Source organism: Haliaeetus albicilla, chromosome 2 (genome assembly GCF_947461875.1).
Source record: "Haliaeetus albicilla chromosome 2, bHalAlb1.1, whole genome shotgun sequence".
NCBI lineage: Eukaryota > Metazoa > Chordata > Aves > Accipitriformes > Accipitridae > Haliaeetus > Haliaeetus albicilla.
Window position 1 is genome coordinate 22,771,404 of NC_091484.1, and position 22,741 is coordinate 22,794,144.

General features: G+C 42.4%; 1 protein-coding gene across 22 annotated transcripts in view; it reads right to left on the reverse strand.

The window, feature by feature from the left end:
• ARPP21 (cAMP regulated phosphoprotein 21) overlaps window positions 1–22,741 on the reverse strand; it is a 205,629-nt gene that overhangs the window by 181,692 nt on the left and 1,196 nt on the right. Inside the window, exon 2 of one of the 22 annotated variants that reach the window (XM_069809736.1) lies at window positions 19,367–19,417. The exons of 20 other annotated variants lie outside the window; for them this stretch is intronic. The gene's annotated coding sequence lies outside the window, so the exon portion shown is untranslated. Of the gene's footprint in view, window positions 1–19,366; window positions 19,418–21,879; window positions 21,899–22,741 lie in introns of those variants that run through there. One more of the 22 variants, XM_069809742.1, reaches the window with a different exon arrangement.

Below are 22,741 nucleotides of genomic sequence, written 5' to 3' on the forward strand. Positions count from 1 at the left end.
CAATAACTTCAACATCAGCTTCTTATCGTAGGGATATTGCTCATATCAGATTGCCAATACTATTATTTCACACAAACTGTCACAGAAGTGGAAGAAGGAGGTGTTATGGTAGAAGATTCTGAGTTCAAGTATTAACAAATAAATTCTAGTATTTGTAAAAAGTTTGAATAAAGGAATGCTGAGGGGAGTCTTCCATGTGCTGACAGGAAAATCAAGCTTCCTAAGAGACAAGTACAGCTTCTTTATAGTCATCATCTATAAAGGTTCTATTCCCACTCCCAGGGGAGTGTATTTTCAAGCTTACACCCAGTTTTCAGACATCCTGAGCAGACCAGGTCGACACTCAGACTCTTTGGTTGACAAGAAATTCTCAATATCTTTGTTTCAGTCTTCTCAAGAGAGACAGTTTTATGTTAAAAGAAAATTCTAGAGAATAGGAGCTTGTAAAATTTTCATTTTTGAAATTCTGAATTTGTTACGAGTTCCCATGGTTTTGTTCAGAAATGGATTCTAATTATTACTGTGTTGTAATATTACATTGTGAGACGGTAACTGAAATTTTCCTATTTTTATTTCTTTAAAGCCAGCCACTACTTAGTGCTAATCATAATACTTTACATTATTTTTTCAAATAATGTATTTGAAAATACATTTCAAAGTATTTTCTGTCTGTATAGTAATGAAACATATTAATATAAGACAAGACAACCAACTTGGAACTGCAAAGTAAATGTCTGAAATCCTTAAAGAGGACTTAAACATGCCATCAGGCTTGGACATATCATTAATAAAAATATTATCACAATATAATGAAAACTAAAAATATTATCAAATTGTGTTTTAAATAACAGCATTATGATGGATAGAGTTCACTAAACATCAAAATAGTGTGGTATTAATCTACAAATTGCCATAGTAGCTGCTGTCCCTGTATTTTCAAGAGATGTTAGACAGTGATTCATTTATCCTGGATTTACTGTCCACATCTCAATCATTTTCCTGCAAGAGCCCCAACTTTGCTGCTTGTAAGGAGAGACGCTGGGGACAATATGTTGCGATCGGTATGGGCAAACCTGCCTGTACATATGGCGCAGCTGGGAGGAGCCGAGTGGGCACTTGGCTCTGTGCCGGTGACTGCCATTGACTTGATTGTACCAGGCGGGATTGTACCAGGAGACAGACAAACCCATCAGTGACTTTACCACTGGAGCTCCCTGCGGTTCGTTGGACTCCTGCTTTGTGCTTGTTTCGGTGTGGTTTGACAAATGTTTTTCCTCTATAAGAATTCTCTCATTGCAAGGTAGAGGCAGGCTCCTCTCTCCTAATTCACTGCCAATGGTGGGAAGTTGAGTCTCTCCCATCGTAAACCACCCAGTAACAGTAATTCGTTAACAGCTGACCAGATCTCCTCTTCCTGTGCTCCACCTCTAAAACATAAACTCTCTTGATGGATTTTATTACAGGCTGTAAACTTGCCCAATTTTCATTTTCCCCCCGTGTTCAGTGTTCTGCAGCATTTCACCTTTCCAGGGGAGGGGGAAAACGGAAGCACAGTATAATGTGGTTTGATTTAAATTATTACCCTGTCGCATGTTTTTTTTGAGATGCTATTTTCCCTGCCTGTTCTAACTGCTGAGCACAATTGCTACAGCTCAATTATTAAAGAGATTCTAAAAATAGTGCCATGCAAAGCTGTCTACAAAGAAAAATCATTCAAACACAGCAAGAGACATAGCCTGGGCAGTGAGCTTTCACTGTTATTAGCTTCTTAATTCTTTCTTTTTTTTTTTTCTTTCTATCTGTTGCTCTCTTCCCTCTACCTTTCCATTCTTTCCTTCAGCAACAGTAAGTAAGAGGGACCTCCAGGACCATCTCTCTGCTACCCTAGAAATCTGCATTAGCTTAGACACACATTGATGCAATAAAGCATTTCCTTTTTAGTAAATGCCAACATTCACTAACTCTGATTTCGAGAGAATCAGGAACCTGCGTGCACAGGATTCTAGCCAAAATAAATTAAATAAATAAATGCAAGCGCTAGTATTTCTAGCTGTGAGTCTTTTCATGCACTCTTCAGCGAAGCTCAAAACAAGGGCACGGTTAACCATCTGGATGCCTCAGAACTAACATTTCCCTGCCAGGGATTTTCACAAGGCTGTGATTCACTTGATGATTCCTATTTGGGAAAGCATTTGAGGCTACAGTTAAATCTCTAATTAAGCACAGGTAAGCACTCCCCTCGAGGAAGCTCTCTCTTATTTTGAATCACTAGGTAGGAGGGGAGGTAGGAGGGAAGGTGACTAGGATATCTAAAAGGTTCAGCTTATAGTCAATGTGGGCATCCCAAAGCCTGGCTACCTTTCCAAAAGATATCTTTAAGGATAAATAAGGAAATTAAGGCAGATACAAATAGCAATACACTAACCACTTTTTTGTTTTAAAAGTTTCCCAAATGATTTCAAAACAAATAGTAGCAATTACATACAGATGTAGAGTTGTGGGAGGGAGGAAAGGCAGAAGGGGAGGAAGAGACAGGAGAAAAAAGCTAAAGGCTTTTTGGCCCCCACAGCAAAGCCTGGATGGATACACAGCGTGTATATGTGTGCCTCTTGCTCCAAGGCAGAGGCCACGTCACTGTTTCTGTCAGCCCCAGCCGGAGCCTTTTGAGCAGGAGACTGGTAGGATCACACCAATTTCACCTAGCTAGAGGCATCTCTGGTTGGAAAGAAAATATCTTCCTCCCCCTTCCCATCTCCACCAATTCCACATCCCATTAACATTCAGTCTAAATCTGCAGTTACAACCTCTCCAGCAGGCTACACTTTGCAGGAATGGCTCTACCTCCAAAGCTGTGAGGACTGCAAAAGTGTCGAGGGATTTAGCCTGAAAATTAAAATCTGGGGGCTATCAGCTTAAAGGTTGCACGGTGCATGCAGGACATAACAGCAAGGAACAAATATAAATCTTGTAGTACTGACAACTCTGAACCATTTTACTCTGCTTTTCACAGTGAGCTTAGGTGGCCATACACCTCTTGCACATGCTCTGTCATATACAAGAAGGGTGTTAACTGCAAATGCCAACAGTGTGAAGCTGTTCAGGATTTTTTCTGCCATCTTTTGCAGCAAAGCAACCTATTTAAGGAGCATATGATCCTCAGGACCATGTCTCTTGCTGTCTATAAAGTACATACAAACAGATGAATGGTCACACACATCTTGCAGGAAATTAATGTCCATGGTCATTCTGAGCTAGACACTTGCAGTTGAATACATATGTCTCTAAAGCAAAATATAGAAAAATACAGGCTCTTTGAAACGTGCTCAGATATCATCACTGCATCCTTACCAGGTTTAGTACCAATTTCAGCTATCTAGACTAAGATAAAACCACATGAAGAACAACCATTTACTAGAACAAAATGTATTTCACGTTCAAACTGGTCATTTAGGATATACAGTTGCCGTCATGAAGAATATCTGAGTTCACCACAAAACTAAATTTTAGGTGAATTCTTTTTTTTTTAATCAGAAAAGAAATAAAAAGAACAAGTGAAAAATATTTTGTCTATGGTCAATTACACATGAGATATTTTGATCAGACTAATTATTCCACAATGATGTCTAAACACTCAGTTAATAGAAATGACCACTTAAGTGAGGAAAAGAAATTGGATAGTAAACTAAATTTCTATATAGCCTATATGCTTTAAGTTCAGCAAGTGACATACACCATAGAAGAAGAAAAGCATTGAAACTTAAAGCACAAGAACTGAAATTTACTTCCCCTCAAGAGCATCCGAAGTAACTTGTACAATGCTGCCACAAGCACCAATATGACATGAACCGAGTCTCCCCGTCAGGCTGACTGCGTCTTAAAACACAATAAAAATATTTCACTCAATTACTCCACCCTGACGTGGAAAAAAATACACAAAAGAGCATTACAAGTAACTGAAAATATAACATCTGTGAAGTACTGCTGATTAATAAGAATAATAAAAATCAGATATAAAATACAGCATCCCTTTGTTAATCACAGATTGCTCTCTCTAATTAAAACACCATAACTAATTATGGGCACTTCCTTTAAAAAGGCAGAGTTTGCCAGAGGCACTATAAATACTAATAATTCACTTTACAAATACTAATAATTCCTTTCTATTGAGGTTTCCATCTATCTGATCCACACACAAATGGAAAAAAGCCTTGGGAGTGCCACTTGGTATATGGCTGCAAGCAGAGGAGGGAGCTGGTTTGACCAAGGCTGCAAGAAGAGCCAGTGGCAGAGTGGGGAGGGGAGGCAGGCAGCACGGGCAGGGATGGACGGCTGCTAATCAACTGCTAATGCCGACAGCAAAAAGAAGAGACATTGTCGCTGGTTGTCGCACTGATACACAAAGAGCAAAACACATTTTCAGCCTGAATGGCTTCAATGTGATCAGGGAAAAGGAAAACACTCAACGTTGTCTCCACAAAGAGGGAGTGCAGTGAGCAGCACAATGTGCCACAGCTACCGTGAGTCCGCTCCAGCACTTGCTGCCAACCTCCTTGGAGAAGCGCTGAAGCTCCCTTACATTTCAAAGGTGCAGGGCAGCAGCAGCAGAATTGGGTTCACGACACCTCCCCTGTATTTACATAGCTAATACATTGCTGAATACCACCAGCTTCCCTCTTCTTGCCTGCCATTCAAGACTGGCCATTAAGCACTGAATGAACTAAAGTAGCTAATCTGCAATACTTTTCACATGCCATAATTTAGTATGATTTGCTGAAAGTGGCCTTCTTTGACAGCCTTATTTACTGTAGAGATGTAATGCCTTTCAAATGTTTATTGTGAGCGATGTATCCATGCGGTAGCATCGGCCTTTGCTGATTTTATTATCGCACTGCTGGAGGAACACAGATGTATCCTTCAGGTTTTATGAAACTCACAATGTTTTTATCAATTTAAGGATGAAAGACCCAAACCAGCAACACTCCGCCTGGGTATTTTATATATGTGATCTATTCTATTTCTCATACTTCCTTTAGAGAGTAAGTTTGAAAATAAGAAAACAAAGCTGGGAATCACTCTTGCAGGGAAAAGCTGTCCTACCAAACCCACGCACGTGACATGGAGCCTGATGTTCTGCCCCCCTCCCTGCCCACAGCCATGCCAAACTACATGCCAAATTCCCAGTGGTGCTCGGGATGGGGGGTCGGGGGGCATCTTTGTTGTTTGGTTTTTTTACAACTGTCATTAATTCTAAAAGAAAACGAGCTATGGAAAATGGACAGCTTTTTTTTTTTTTTAACTGTTATTATTTTTTGGCAGTGTTGCCACAGCTGCTGCAGGCTGCTCTGGGGAAGGTGGAGCACAAGGAGCCAAACGTGGAGTTCGTTGCCTGCACCTGGAAACAGTTTAGCCACAAAGAGCTGGATTCTTGTTCTGCTCAAGTGTGATACACCTGCATGGGACCCCCGACGGGAGAGCAGATGAACTGCTCCAGTAAAGAAACTTCAGGTTGCTGGGAGCCACACTTCGCTTGCCAAACCTTCGGGAGAGTTGTGCATGCTCTCCAGGCAGCGCGGAGGTGGGAGCATCAGCCTCCATGCCTGCCTCTTCTCCTGCACTCCACTGTGGTTCTTCACTCACAGGCTGCTTTCCGTCCGGGTTGAGTAATGCTGCATTACCCCTTTAATAAGCTATATAGAGAAAAAGACCCCAGAAAGATTTCTTTTTTCTATGGCTCAGCTTCCAATTTAGAGACATCTACCCCATTCTCACAACATGGTTACCAGGGGAATTTCACATTGCAGGATCACAGGCTAAGGGAGTACAAAAACCCCCCAAACAAATGGAAAAAAAATACCCCAAAGCTTGTCACCATTAGCTAATGGCTATGATATTTTAGGCTTAATGAACTTCGTTGGCTGCTCATGCATACAATACCATAGGAAATACTTGACAACAGTGAGGTCACTGAGGGCACTTTAGACAAAAAGTAACCACAGCCTACAACGTTTGGCACATCTAACACAACCTGGCTGTTTGCCAGTCTTTGTCACACCAGGGAATTAAAGGTTTCTGTATAGAACTTGGAATAAATTCATCCTGGCTGCAACAGCAGGAATGAATTACATCTGGATTTTGCACATATTTGGTAAACTGGCACTCCAAAGTCTCTACTTGCATTTAACATAATGTGGATGTTTTCAATTTCCCAGGCTCTTTATTTTAAAAGGAAAAATAAAATTTTAAAAGCATTCAGGCACCTTACAGTGTGAATTTTCCTCTGGTTTCCCCCTCTTCTTTTTTTTTTAATAGATAACATCTATTTTAAAATATCCAGGCCAGAACTATGATCAGTAAACACAATTAAACACTGACTCAGACTGAGGCTTGCGCCAAATGGCAAACTGCCCCATATAAAGATACTTTTAGTCTCTTTCTATTTATCTCTCTGCCTTGAAGTCTTCAGTATTGAAGAGCAATGAGATTTTGGGACAGCTGGGTAGCATGCTGGGAAAAAGGAGCAAAAGGACCATTTTTTTTTCTTGGCATATTCTAGCTACAAACAGGTTTCCTACAATAGAAGAAGAACAAATGAGCAACTTCAGAAGAAAATGGACAGTGAAAGTCTTATATAAGGGACTATTTATGTCTGAAAAAAATCAACCTGATGTAAAAACGGCATCTGAAATAAAAAGTGTGAGGGAAATTTAAGACAGAAAATGATTTCCCAATGTTAATACTTATCATGTCAGTAGAGCAACTCGCTTTTTGGTGGTATTTTACTGCAATATTCCAAGCTATAGAAAAATCCAAGTTTCATTATAATTATGATTGATGATTTTCTTCTTTATAGCACTACACCTGCCAGCTGAGTGCTGGGTAAGCTCAGGTGAGGACTCCGAGCTTGTAAAACAAAACAAGTTTTTTACCAGAAGATCTTTCTCCAAGAGGTGAAGACTGCCTTGCACCTCCTGACCATGGGCATGTGGGCAGTCTTCCCACCACTTATGTCCTTTCCTCCAGACTCCAGGCACTACTTCTGTCTTCAACGGTTGTTGCTTGGTCTCACATGCAGCCATGGGCTGACTTGCAGGGTCATAGGTTACCAGAGCATTACTTGCCTTGGGGAAATGGGTTTTATCACCGTCAGGTCACCTGATGCTTCTTTTTTACTGTAGCCTGCATGCCTGCACGTGGGACTCCTCCTTGCCAAGCATGTTCTCACTCATGCCCTCTCGAGTCAGGTCAACTGATGGAGACTGCTGTAAATCCACAGTTGCTTTTGGTACCATATCCTTTGCTGTCCCTGAAACCATGGCTTTTCCAAACGACCAGTATCCCGCTACAACTGGGACCATTGCCTTTAATCGCTGAGCTTGAGCAAATACGGTGACAGCTCACGACCATAGCCCTGCCAGTTTCAGTGCCTCTCGCAGGGGTCCAAGTGCCACATTTGTTACAGTCTCATAAATCCCATACGGCTCTTTTTCTAACCATATTTTCATCAATGCCTACTAGAAATGTCCCTTATTCTGTTAGGCTGAGAAGGATCCCAACAATTGGTGTCTTTCCTCCTCTGTCAGAGAGATTTGGGGTTTTATGCTGAGTTTAGTCCCATTGCTACCCAGCAGTGAACGGTACTTTTGCCTTTCAGCTGTGATAATCTCCAAATAATTCAAACTATCCTGTGGTTTTATCATCTGTCTGCATATGCCCGTTTGCCTCAAAGTGATTCTCTTGGCCATTACAAGCATCCAGTGGCCCAAGCTCTTCCACATTACCCAGAGCTGCTCCAGGCAGTGTTTGGTTTGCCCATTAGTCATGCTCCCCTCTTTCCTCGGGGTCTCACCTGCCAGCCCACAATCCTACACCTCGTCTACCCCGTGGTGAAGTAGAGCATGACTAGACTATCTCTCAAACTTCAGGGAGAAAAAGCTTTCTAAAGTTCCTAAACTGCAGGTGACACTACATCCAGACGGTTTCCCAGAGCCTCTGTCAAACTCTGAGATCCTTTTACCGAGCTCCACATACACTATCCTCGCCTCCCCAGCTGTAAACGCGTTTTTTGGGAATCTGTCATGCTCTTAACACTTTGCCAGTCTCCAGACTGGCAGATGCCGATGCTCACAAATTAGCACAAAAAGAGCAGAGACCTGGAGGCTGGAAGGTAGTTCTTGGGTTTCATCCTAATGTGCTGTGTACCTCTAATTGGGAAAATACGTCACACGGATACTGGGAAAATACACTCTTCCTCACATAGCATATGCTACTTAAATAAAATAAATAGATAACAACCCCCGTGTTGCATACCAGCGACGCACAGTATACGAACGTGACTCAGGGAGCCAAATGTTTAAAGCAAATATGCCAGTAAAGGAGAACATCAATATGAGCTGAAGGGAAGCTGCTGGCTGGATGATAAAACCAGGCACAGCCCTTTTCTTCAAACTCAGTGTAGCCCTTGAATGTTACAGTGAACTCTCGCCTTCACACGATGAAATCCTGAGCCTGGGTGGGCAAGGAGGGGGGGAAGGGAGCAGGAGGAACCGCAGTGCCTCTGAGTACTGCTAAAGTATAAAGACATTAAAGGGCCATCAGCAGCTCACCAGCAGAACCCTGCATTTATTACAGCATAGCAAATTTTCAGAGATGAGCTCCTTTCATTTAGGTCTGCAGCTGCTTCTGACATCTCCCAGCTGAAAAGGGCTAAGCATTCTCACAATATTAAAAACTCAGCTTCTTTTCCTCTTGAAACTGCAGTGAGGAAGAGCAATAAAAAAATGAAATAAAATAAACAGTCTGCTGTATGCTGCCTGTTTACTCCCAGGCATAGGAGGACTGCATCAAATTTAACACGATGAAAAAACTGGAGTCAAAAGATTTGTTTCTAGAATCCCTACTCTCGCCAAGAGTATGTAAGCCTTATAAAATTGAATATGTGACTCTGATCTTTATGGTAATGCTGTGAGTCATCCACTAATGGTCAGTCTCCCCCGGTTGGAACTCATTATGGGGCAAGACTCATTATAAATAAATCCTTTTATCAGAAGAATTTAAATTCCCACTGCTTGTTCCAGGTGCCTAAACAGCCAGGGTCTAATTAACTAATGATGCTGGCCAAACTACAAAAACAATTTGTTTACCAGATGATGATACCATACATATATGCAACATCCTCTGGCAGCAAATTGGGCAGTATATGTACAAAATCATGGCTTTAAAAGCTCATTTTCCATAGGCACGGGTCAGAGATGACACAGGCACTGCATTTGTTATACAGCCAGCTAGTAAATGAGACTGCACTGCACCAGCAACCTATAAGTAGACACAACATATATATTAATGGGTCAAAGGATGACTCTTGTCTCTATAGCACGTCATTTCACTTTCACTGGTGGGGGTTTGCTGTTTGGCTCTGCAAGCGCCTCATTCATCAACACTTGTTGCGTTTACAATCTTAATGCCACAGAAAGAAGAAACTGAAGAAAACAACAGCATTTTATCACACAGAAACATTAATATCTCTCGACTGGAAACAAATTGCCCAAGGGGTCTGCCTGATGCCTTCAAGCAGAGGAATGCTTTGAATGAAACTAGGCAAGGCATGTGTCTAAAGAAATGTTTGATGCTGGATTACATGGTCTAACAGAATAATGCCACGCAAATTACAATAGAGAGCCTGCTTCTTTTTCTTTTATAAATCCAAATGAATGGTATCTAAATAGATGCCTATAGAAAAGGTTAAGCTAAGTAGAAAACACTTACAGTCATAATGTAAAAAAGAAACTCTGTGATCTACAAGCAATGTTAAGATGTGCTAGTCAACACCAAGTAACAGCTGCTCTTAAGGTTTAAAAAAAGAATCGATTAAAATAAGTATTTCAGCTATTGCAAAAAAGACCAAATGAAAGATGAAAACCAGCACTGTGTGCTATTGACATACCAGAGGAGAATACAGAGAATAAATTCAGAACTGAAAAGCCAGTAAAATAGGACGTTAAGTGAATTTTTAGAATTCTGTGCCTTGAGAAAGTCAAGAGCATTTTTGTTGCCAGTTCAGAATGAAAACAACACTTCAGCTTTTTTCTCTGAAATAAATGTGGAGCTTTTTTTCCCCAAATCTGGTACCTGTGTGTTAACAAAAGCGAAAAGACCAGAATTAACCTGAAGAACCAAATCACTGTCTGTCTTCTCTCCCAGACCTAGTGGAGACAGGGTGGGAAAACCCCAAATGTTATGGTCCCTGCTTCACCTGACCTGTGCCTGGGGACAGTGAGGGGACAGGGTGAAGGCTGGGAGAAAGAGTTGAGGATGAATAACAGGTTATGGAAACCACGGCAGTCGCACTCCCTTTCACAAACCTGTTGTCCTCTGCTCTGGCAATGCACTCACTGTAAGGAGGTTAGTGGATGAAGAGAAAGAACATCTTAGCCTTTGATGTTACCCTCTCCTTCAGCGCGAGAACCGCATAGCGTGTAGGTACCGGGTGGGGCAGATCCTGACATCTGCGTCTTAAAAGCCACCCTCCTTCTGGAGGCCAACTCAAAATACATTTTATATATATATACACGCACGCAAGGGTTAGGAGGGAGGTATGATAGGAAGAGAAACGTGCCGTAATATTCCTTGCCCAGCTCTCACCAAAAGAAACAGACTCCCAATTCAAAGAGGTGGATGCACAGACGCCTCCCTCTAAAGCTACATTGCAGATACAAGTGTTTTTGCAGAGAAGCAACAGAAGGCTTGGTTATTCTGGGCCATCTTCATATACTGCTGTTGAGGAGTAGTTTACATTTTTTGAAGAAATGAAAGAGCTTTTTAATTTTTTTTTTAATGAAACTGTTGAACTTTGTAACTGCAGCTTATCCTTCCCTCTCCTCCTTAGCTGATTAAAAGAGAAAATCAGAGAAAAAACCCTAAACTTCTTTCCAGAATAAAATGAACTTTTTTTCATGGGTTTGTGAAAAACGTACACTGCTTACTTTTGATTTTTATTTCCCAGCCCCTAGAAGAGGAAGCTTACATTCACCCATCTTTGCTGATATCTTAGGCCCCGGAATGACAGAAAAACATTAGTGGTTAATTAATCTGCCATTCTTGTTTGTTTAAAACTCTTCATTACTGGCATATTATTCAATGTCTGAAATGTTAAAACCAGAATAAAACATAGGTTTTCTTGTTAAAACAACAAATACATGAATTTTTATTGCCAAAGTCTTTGGCCACTTAACTGTAGCACATTCGCAGCTGCCATTTTTCCTCTCCTACCACATACTGATTTTTAGTATCATTTATCATGTCAAACAACTATCCTTAATATTTATGAATTATCTGACTGAAACAACAGTTTTTCATGATGTGCACTTTCTGTTTTAACAGCAGAACTCCTACTGCTATAGATGTCTATGTGCTGAGAAGAGCTGGCTGAAAGTACTCGATGAAGCATTTTTTGAGACAATTTGGCATTGGTTTTAGGTCATTTGCAGTGAACCTGCTGCATCATTTAAAACGTCTCACTGAAATTCACTTTTAATTACAAAGGTTCATTTTTCAGATCAAAAGGACTTTTCATTTCAAAATGGATGCTAATGGACAGCAAAAAGAAATCTTCCTGGACTAGAATGAAAACAAGAAGAATCCCTGACTTGACCTCACGCAGGTTTTTTCCCCTCTAGCTTTTGTGGATTTTTGGTCCACAAAATTTTTCAAGTTATGCAATGTTTGTAAAAAATTATAGCGGAAACATCTGAATTATAAATATCAACATTGCCTTAATTAATTTACAATTCTTATACATGTGAAACCAGTTCCCCTGCCTGCTCCACGGACCAGCACAGCCACCTTCTCCCAAGCAGAAGAGGATCTGCTCAGACATTTGGAAACGTCTTGCTTGTTTGCACCACCAAAAAGAATCAAAGCCCCAGTACTCCTACTTCTTTTTTCATTGCAGGGGCAGATCAAAAACATTCAGATTTCCTAAACAGATGGCATCGTTTTAAATTGTGACCGCATCATTTGTATGCGTCCCATATACTGTACAGATTATTCCACAAAAGCGCTTGCTGGTGGTGGACCCAGCGGCACATTGTGCCTTTGTTCTGCTCCTTGGCACTTCCATAAACATCTCCCCTTTGGAGCAGCGTGGGCCTTCTGTTGCATCTATGTCAGTGGCATGTGTGAAGCCCTGCCGTGTTTTAGTGGTATAAATATGAAGGAAAGGCAAAGCAAATAGAATAATAAATACGGACATGCTCTCCTCCTGTTGCTATTGCTAAGGTACTATTTATTTTAAGCTAGGAGCACTTGCTAGAAAGGTGATCTGAGGGGTGGGGGTGTTTAAAATGATGAATTTTTCATTTTTTTAAAGCATCACTTACACCCAGCATCTGTTCTGCCAGCTTTGCCAAGCAGATGTGTTCGCACCGTGGGATCCCTGCCCACCCCCTGGACTACGTGGCTGGAATTCACATCAAGGCACCACCGTGAACCAGGTCCTCCACAATGTCTGAGTGGGCACAGCCTCCAGTAGCTAAACTGAAAGGATGTCGTTAGTCCAAAATAATACTCTTGGTGTGTAATTTTTGAGCTCTAAACGTGACTTAGGCTAATTGCAAATAGCAGCTTTCCTTCAGTTGTGATCTGCTTTTCCTTTCCTGAACGCTCATGCAAGTATATTGTGGGGACCCTGTCCAATTCCCACGTGTCTCTGAATAAGCAAAGGAACTTGCCTGGAGGTAGAAGGTTGCCCTGCTTCCTCAGAAGTGGCCTCTCTCTGCTTGTACAGTGACAGTCATCAGGCAACAAGGACAACATTGCAACTTGAGTAACCAAATTTACCTACCTATTTTATAACCCACTGACACAAAATGAAGAATAAATGCCTTATAAACCCCAAAACTTCTTGGATCAGTATTTTGCAAGCAGAAAACATGTGGCAGAAGTTGTCAGATATATTGTTTGAGTAGTTCAGCCGGCGCCTTTCCCTGGCTACATAGCTCTTTTTGAAGGCAAATGCTCAGACTAAGTTATTGAGGGTAGATTACCATCAACTTTATCGACTGTGTCTGAATCATATGATCACCCCCACAGTACTAAACTCAGGGCACACAAATCAATGGAGGTAGGCTGCTTTACACCAGCAGAGAAGTTTTCCTATGCTTGTACCAATAATAGCGATGAAAAAAGCTTAAGTGGGTTTACTCATGGGTGAGGGAACAGGGGTGGAAACAGTTTCTCGGTAAATCCAAAATCCTGGCCAAGGATCCAGAAGGGGATTATTATTACAGTATCCCTCTTACAAGCTGCGCTGAGCTGAGCTTGTTAGAAAGGTGTTAAACCTTTCTCTGCCAAGAGCACTTTGCAATAATCAGTTTATGAAAAATTCAATTTGGCAGCAAACTGTTGGCAGTCTCAAATCAACTGTACTTATTATACCCCAGTCACAAGTGGATGGGCAAAGGTGGCTCAGTGCATCAGACTCTCCTCCCCCTCCTCCACGGCCTTGAAATTTGCTCAGCGATGCTGGAGGAGGGAAAAAACAGTGTTGTGTAACAAGTCTCCAAAACCCAGAGAGCCATTAAGGACAAGAAGGAATAAAAAAGAAGTCAGAAAGAAAAGACAGCCAGCTGCAAAGCTTCTGGCAGGAGCTTCCAGGTAGAAAGTCCATTTGCACAGGCTTCCCAGGGCAAAGGAAAGAGCCTGTGCCCTGTCACAACAAAATATTCACCCTGACTGGGAAAAATGTAAATGATGCTGAAGTGATAATGAGCACTCAAGTGAATTTCTTCCTGAAATGAGTCACAGCTGCTGTCAAAGCTCCATCAATTTGATTGCTGTAGCAGGGCGAGGAGAAAGCTCTCAGGAATGCCACCTGAAAGCCTTTGCCATGGAAATGGAGTCCCACCAAGCCTAGGCAGGGGCCCAGCGGCACAGGGCAGCGTGAACATCTTTCCCAATCCAGCTGAGAACGGGGCTTCCACCTGCCTCCTCTGGGGAGAAGCAGTGGTCCCTCTGCACACACAAACCATTGCGGTATGATGCATTGCTCTTTGTCGTGTTAGTAGCCTCACGACTGTTTTTCCACTAGAAGGCATTACTGGGACCAGGGAGAGTAGGCTGGAGAGGAGACAGATGGTATTTTCTCTCTAATTTTGGTGTTTGAGAACAGAATTTGCACAGTTTGTTCCTCAGTCAACCCTTACTTTCAGGATAAAAAACTGTTACCTGCCAGAACACGAATGGTTTTGAAACATGCAATCAAAAAAAAAATATTTTTTTTTAAAAGCGTGCGGAGGGGGAGCTTTCATCTTAAAGAGCTACCACATTTGCATTCCTGAGGTCTGATGCTATGGTTATTAATCAGATGCTTTGCGGATATTAAAGACTCTCTCTCACTAATATAAAATGCGAACGTCCTTTCTTCCTCAAGATTTCCCAACAGATCTTTAAAGTCTTGGAGTTCCTTTCATTCTTAATACACACCGTGATTATCTTGTATCTGCCGAGGTCTTATTTACACCTAGAGTTTAATAGCTTCCCCTCTCCAGCAGATCTCCTCTTCTTTTAGCTAGGGCTCCATTTCAGGTAACTGCTATTCTAAAACCTAATTTGCCCATTTATATTAATACGTGCCCTCAGAAGAACAGAATTTGGAAGCTCAGCCTGACATCTGCTGTGCCCATGCTCTGCTAACTTACATGGCATTATCCTGTCACAGGAATCTGCAGCCTAAGTAAAAGCCCCAGCTCCAATTAAGTGAAATCTCCTGCTCCATTTGATGTGGCCAAATGACTTTATGTTGCTTGTTCCCATCTTCCTGGCTGTACTGAGAGATGGGCAAGGAGCAGATGACAGTTGTAAGGTGCACGGGCAACCCTTGTGCAGAATGAGACTCCTCTCCGTTCCTTCCTCGGTAGGGCAAGCTGATTGCCACATACAGGAGCCTTTTCAGGGATGAACGCTGCAAAGACAGCAGGAAGGAGATTGCTGTCAAAGTGACAGGACAACGAATTCCCCTAAGACCTGAGAAAAGCCATGGACAAACCTTTGGAAATGGCGGGTGAGAAGGTAAATGTTATTTTACGTATGCAAAACCCAGGCTCCGGGCAAATCACGTTTGCTCAAGGAGCACCCGATGCCGCAGCTGTGCTGATGCAGGAACCCCGGCCTGCTTGGGCCGTGTTCCCCTGACTCTCCCTCACAAGCACACACAGACACTCATTCATGTACATCATCTTAATTAAAAGACTCTAAAATCCAGATTCAAAGCATTCCCCCTTTTCCCACCTTGCTTCCACCAATCACCACTCACTCTGCTGAAGGTGTAAATAGGTCAGGCGTTTCCATGGCCACAGTGAACCAAATAAGCAGTTGGGGTTCAGCGAGCAATGTAGGTTTTTTAATTGTTCCAGTGCCAGGTAGCACAAGGTGTGCGGCACCACACTGACAGTACCTAACTATCTCCTCTTGCTCGTTGGCGATGTGATGGCTGGCACTGGCCCCTTCCCCCCCTCAAAACCGTTATCTCCTGCAAGCTTCAACAGGCAGCTCCCCTCATGGGGTAGTGCTGATGAAAAGTACATTTCACACAGAAAATGTCTCTTTGCATCGCCACTGCAAGTACTAATTGCCGGTTCCAGTGCAGCATTGAACCTATTCGCACAAGGTGTAATTAAGTTGTGACTCACTGCCTCAGGATGCTGCAGAGGCCAAAAAGTATAAAATAAGCCTACAAGGGGACTAGACAAATTCATGAGAGATGTGTCTAACAAACAGGATGGTTGGGATGCCACACGGTTCAGGAAAACCCCTCCTAAACCTCTCAATGCCTGAAGGCGAGGAGCTGTAGAAGGGAGAGGAGTTTTTGGTACTTATGCCCTGTTTCTTTCCCAGAATCCTTGCTCTACCCCAGGATCCCAAGCTAGACGAACATGTAGCCTCCCACCTCCTCACTCTGCATAATAAACAGAAAAATTGTGATGAACTGGGGAGCTGCTGGCTGCAAATCTGAGCCGTGCAGAGATGCCTCTAACCTTAGTTAATGATCTGGAGGGGACACCGGACACCAATGGGATCAGCCCTGTGCTGTGTTTGACCATTTGTCACAAGGCATTTTCTGATTTCTAAATTTTTCTGTGTGGTGAATCATCTGGCTACTATGGCACAGATCAGTTTTCACTCAGTGAAAAGCACCAGATCTCTCACACATCACAGGCTGAGTTGTTTGTCAGTAAAATTGCTCATTTAAGACTGGTTTATCTCCCTTTCCAGAAGCCAGATACAAGGATGTCTACTCTGGCTAGTGTTGCTCATGAAAGCTCTGGCTGGAAGATTTTGTCCCATAACCTGCCACCCAAAACCATCCCCATCTCAGCTGTGATGTTCACTGAAGCCTCCTCGCAATGCAGGAGAAGGTTTTACGAGGAGGAGTCAGACCAAGACTTTAAGCAGGCTGCCTCAGTGACCAGCCTGCCTGGGGAAGCAGGAGCCCTCCCTGTTTCTCCATCCTGTAAAACAGACATACCAATATCTTCCGCAAATTGTCAAGTGTACGGACCCCCTGATATAAATACCGCTACAAAGGTAAATATAGTAGTAGAAATATTAATAATCCAAATATGCTATATGTTCCTGAGATTTCAGTTCAGGCTCTAACGGCACATGGTTGAAATATTGCAGTTTCTCGGGTCCCTTGTTTATCCCCCAGGCTAGCAAAGGAGAAGGAGGGTCCACACCAAGAGCTCCTCTCTCCTGTAACCAAACACAGCTCAAACCCCCACAGAGGGAGCCTGAGCAGCTTTCCTGACAGATGTTTTCTAGTATAAGCTTACTCAGATACATCCTTCCCTAAAAAGTATCTTGGCTATGCTTTCTACCTTTTGGCAGTCTGGCTTACCGAAGGACATTGGGACTATGATTGTATTGCCCGGGCCACACTGTAGTCAGTGATGCTCTTCATGTCTGTTCACTCATCTCAGCAAGATGGGGCCCGAAGTCTTGGTGTTGTCTCCTGCCCACACCACCATCACAAATAACTGGTGCCAACCAAAGTGACAGCTCTTACTCTTGCCCCTCCATGCGTCATCTTCTCGCACAACCAATGGGGTTTTAAATTCAGGGTGTTGTTGAGGGCTTGACAAACAGTTGGGAAGGTAATAACCAGCTCAGCTCCCTGCCCTTCTCCAACTTATTGGCTTGACACTGCTCTTACCCTCCTGGAGTCTAAAAAAGTGTGAAAAGGGAAAGGATTTTAATTTCAAGGCAAAATTCCTCAAACTTAATTGTTATGTGAGGCTTTGTATTTGGCCTCCAGTCTCTCTCAGAAACCTGATAAACATACATTCCCAGTTTGAAAATATTGATTTTTTCCTCCTCAGTATTTTTTTTTCTTAAATGAAATGAGAATCAGTAGAGATTTTCTTGTTTAACAGCATAAGATCTGGCATAATATACAAGTATCACCTTATCATCACAAAAAAAGCTTTACTTATTCATTGGCATTAGCACTATCCATGCAGCCTTGGGAATAGCATGTTGTTGTTTCAGCTCACTACTGCACTGTCAGCAAAAGGAGAGCAGTACGGCTGAAATTCAACCCCCAGATACATGTGCACTGCTTGGAGCCTGCAATGGGGAGCAGAGTTATGGGTGGCTGTAAAAAAGTTCTCGGAAAGTCAAAGAGGACATAGCATGGGTGGCAGCAGACCTGGTGCTCCCCTCTAACTTTTTCTCTGATCTTCAAGACCCCTCATCTGTAAAGTGGTTATAACCATATTCACAACCACTCTGTAAAGCATATAAAATCTACAAATAAAAAGTACAGTAGCAAACCAGATAAAACCACTGCTATTAGTTAGCTGTCTTCTAGGGAAATTTTCTTTATCTCTCAAACAGATTCTTATAATTAAGATAAATATGATGTTAGAACCAATATGTGCTGTATATAATTATCTACTCCCCCCTACATACTTCCTCCACCCCTATTTTTCTCCTATGTAAAACTAGGTAGTCTAGCTTACCAACTAGCTTTAGCCCTGTTAGGATTATCTGTAACAGAACAATTATTTGATCATTAAAAATACAGGGTTTAGGGAACAATGGATTAATGAGGAGGGAATGTAATGCAATACTATAGAAACTATATTGCAGGATTTAATATTGTACACTCCAGTGGTCGGAAAGTCCTGCATTATAATCTTGCAATGCCAATGCTGTACTGAACAGCAAGTAATCCTAAAATCCAGTTAGCTTTGGCTTAGCGCGCTGCAGAAGCCCAGGAAATAGCAAGAATCTATCCTGTCACATTGAGCTACCATAGTTATGGGACATGTTCAGGAAAAAATGCTTTGTTTTCTTTTGCAGACCTCACTTCCCAAATGCTGGTACTCAGTAGGTCTATATAGCAACTGTTGGGCCATTGCCTAATAATGTAAGTCAAATCATAGGTCACTACATGCCTATTCCAAAATAGTCCTCCCTCCCTGCCAAGTCTTAAGTCCCAGAAACCCTTATCATGGATGAGAAAAGGGGAGATACACAACCAGGTGCACAAGAAGGCATTGAAATGACAAATCTTCTATAATTACAAATGTATAAAAACACACATACTATGCCATTTAAGTTCAATGCTGATTTTATAAACAGTAACTCTCTTGGACAGACCTTGTAGTCCCACTGTAGATAAATGCTTTTCTGGCCCCTCCCTTACTCACTAACACCACCCATCCTAACCACCAGTGACCCACAAAAGCTTGCCGTTTTAGCAGTGTCATCTTTGGAAACTAGAGCTCTACTGTGTAAGGGGGAACTGGGGCGGGGGGGGAGGGGCTTGTTTTCCTGCAGGATAGTTATCCTTTAAACATGGACAGCAGGATAGCTGTCATTACATGCAGCGGGATTCTTGAGGGGGGGGGAAAGCCACCAAAAGAAACCCCACAGAAAGTATTCTGAAATGCATTGTACAAGACCTTACACATTGACGCTAGGCAGATAATTTTAGAACTCTCATTCCCTGGCTGCTCACTAACCCTCAGACACATACTGGGGGAAAAAAAAAAATCAGTATGAAATTTCTTCTGCATTTCTTAGGTGTTTATAAGGAAAATAAAAATGAGAGGACATTGTTTCACTGATTTCAGGGGGTTGTGGGTAAGACTTCTGAAGCTACCTCAAAATGTTAAAAATATAGCCAGTGTATTCTCCCCACTCCTTTTTTTAAAAAAAAAACAAGAGATGCTAACCTCTTTCATGAACAATCCCTTCCAGATTGCTAAATCAATTAATAGATTTCTTAATCAAAGTCTTTAATAGTTTTGTAATGCTGCATCCAGTAACATTATCTACCCAGCAAAAACTAGCATGGAAAGCTTACCTAATTGACCACTGTAGCAGCAGCAATGGAGGTCTGTTTTCTGGTATTCAACTACAAATGAGCAAGAGAGGAAAATTCATATAAAAATGGGGGGGAAAAACAAAGTAAAATACTATAGAAAATTATAAACAGGAACACTTGAAAACTCCGGGGCAGAAGTTGAGTCTGTGACCTTCTATGTAATACCATGTATCACATATAATGAGTCAATGCCTGGGGCAAACTGTCTGATTGTCCCCATCTTCATGGCAGCCCTGATAACAAATGCAAGAAAAGACGGTGTTTTAACCATGGGTACAGCGGTGGGGCCTCAGGTCCAGACAGTGACATTAAACAAGCTGCAAGGGAAGTTGTTTTGCAACCTTAGCTATGACAACTGAGAACCTACAGTTGCAGCAGTACTTGACTTGGATCTGGATCAGCCTTAGATTATACGGACTGTATGCAGCAAACAGTTTTATTCATGCCTGGCTATTACGAGTCCCTACCTCCCTACCTTCTTCCCTTAAAGAAAGAAAATCAGGAAGTATTTTTGCTCCAGCACTGCCTGGAGGATCTGCAGCAACACGATCTTATTTATTACCTGTCACTTCTACACAAACATTTCCTACTGTGTCAGACCAATCATTTATTATATCATTTCCCTCTGCGGTCTCAACATCATCCATCACCGGTAGTCACCTACCCTGCTTCTGCTCCGGGCCTTTGCACTGCTCAGGGATCCACCAGTGCGGACGCCAAGGGCCTGGGCTGCTGCTATTTTCCATTTCGTCACTCTTCCATTACCACTTGGCCTGCCTGGAGCTGCCAACATGTTGCTAAGGGTTCAGTGGGGCACCCTGTTTATGAGCCTTCCCTACCACCATCCCCTTAATATAGGAGATGTCAACCTGTCTGTTTTGTGAATGCCTCACCTCCTTCTTCCTTTAAGAAGAAATGGATGGAGGTTTCCTTTCCTGTGAATAATTGTGCTGCCTTCCCGCTCTCCCCTCCACGCATGCATACGAACACCTTTAGCCTGAAGACTGGGATACATAGATTTTTACCTAACCTTTCTTAACCACTGCAGGGAAGAGGTGGGAGTGTAGGCAAAAGGGCAGTTGCCGTCGTAGCAGCAAGGGAGAGATGGCTGAACTTACCAGGAAAATAACAAGGGAAACCCAGCATTAGATAGATCTAAGACAGATCTAGATTCAAGACAAAGACATCTAAATGTAATCTCTTACAGTGAGAACATGTCAACATTACCGTAGTTTGCCAGTGAAGCTTGACTCTAACAAGTGAGACGAGAACAGGAGGCACCTAGACAGGAACAGGCTCAGCTCTGCGTGGGTATGTCCTCCTCAGACCTCCCACAAAGGATGTGTCACATAGTCCACTTAAGTACCTCTATAGCCTCCAGTAAGATTATTCATGCATTCTTTCTCTGTGTTTCCAATAATTTCCCCTCTCCCTTTGGTTTTCAGAAGGTGAGAGTTTGTAGACAATACGCAACTGTAGCTGTAAACACACTTGTCTGGAAATTGCCTTTGCTCTAGGGAGCATCCAGTAGAAAATCTGTCCCAGTCTTCTCTTCCCAGTCGCTCTGCCAAACAGCCTTTCTCCCTCACTCTTTGTCTCTAGACCTTGGTGAGGAGGCCACAGGCCATCATCAGATTTTCTGTGCCAGAAAGGGAAAGAAGCGTTCCTTTACAAATTCACAGAAGTGCAGGATTGTCAACATATGACTGAGGGATACCTTGCTTGATGCTTGGTTATCACGAGCTTCACTGGCAGTGGTATCAGGATCCTAACAGGGCTGATTTTATGAGTAGCTAGCCTATGCTTTTGTATCTTATAGAAATCATATTCTCAAATACATACATGTATATATACTCCTAGGGCATAGGAAAAGGCAGATGTTTGTAGTGGTTGAAGAAGCAAAAGGGATCATCTTCCTCACTAGCTAGATGTGTACATCGTTAGAGGATATTCTCCTATTTCCTTAACACCAAATTAAAATAACTGACCAGGTAATGTGTTTACAGTAACAGCAGGGATTCCCATACTGCTTAGAAATGTAACTGGATTTTCTCATAATATGTTGCAGCAACATTACAAGCTAAATGCCCAAGAAATGACTAGAATCATGGGAGGGTAAGTTATGAGTATGATGTACTACATAATGTAATACAGGAGCCCATAAACCCATAATGTCAGTTTCCTATGAAACCAATACATAATTTTAATTAAAAAAAAAACAAACCACAAAAATTTGTGCAGATACAGCAATGACTGCATGACCTGCTTGGTTATGAAAGCTCAATTGTAAAACTTATTTGGATATGCCCTCTAACTTCTATCTAAGATCAGTGATTTGTGTACAAAGCAGGAGAAACATTTTATTCTTCTCAAACTTTTGTAACTCTGAGCATTTTCTCATAACAACTAAAAAATACATAAAACTTGTTATTAAAGTGCTGTCCTGTCCCCAGCACTGCTGGAGATCCACATGCTCATTTATGCTTTCCTACCTGGAGACAAGACCCTTTGAAAGGTGACAGATCTGGCTCTCCAGGGCTGCTGCACCTCTCCTGAGGGACTCCTTTCTGCCGAGTTTAGTGGCAGTGAAATCCACTTTCACCTTATATTTAAAAACCGGCATCAAATTTGCAAATGGCTTCCCTGTGAGCTGCTTAGGGAGGCACTTTCAAAGTCACAATAAATGACTTTCAAAGGGAGATGGCCATATATTTCCCCTGTGCCTTGGCACGTCTCCCTTCAGCAAAACACCAGCCCTTGCTGCTGGCCCAGCCCCACGTGGAGCTCCTGCTCAGGCATGGCTGAAGAGCTTGTTTGAGGTGCAGCAAATTCTGCTTCGTGTATCAAAATAAGAGGAATAGAAACCGGGGTGGGTGGGTGGTGGGAAGCAGAGGGAGCTGAAGAAAGGTCTGGCTGGAAGCGTGAGTCAGGGCATTACAAGATGGATGGGATTATCATAGTTTACATAGCGTCCTCATTGCCAAACAACCACGTCAAGTCCCCAGCACTGTGCTGGCTGTGGAGAGGTCACGAGCAGCAGGACAGTAATAGTGTTACAGTAGGACAGTGTCCTCAGTCAGACATACCATCCCAGGAAGGATCTCACAACCACCCAAGATGTTACATTTCCTGCAGCAAAGAGCCTCCAGTGAGCTTTGAGGCACAACCCCACATGCAATGGTCATGCATAGTACCGAGAAAAGGCATTTTCTCTCTTTCTTGTCAAGACCATGTTCAAATTTTAATAGCCTCAACCAAAAACCTTGCCTGGAAGAAACAGACCTAGACTGTGCCTAGAGACACATGACACTTGTGACCTTTCTCATCAGTTCTGTATTGTATTTATTTGGCCTG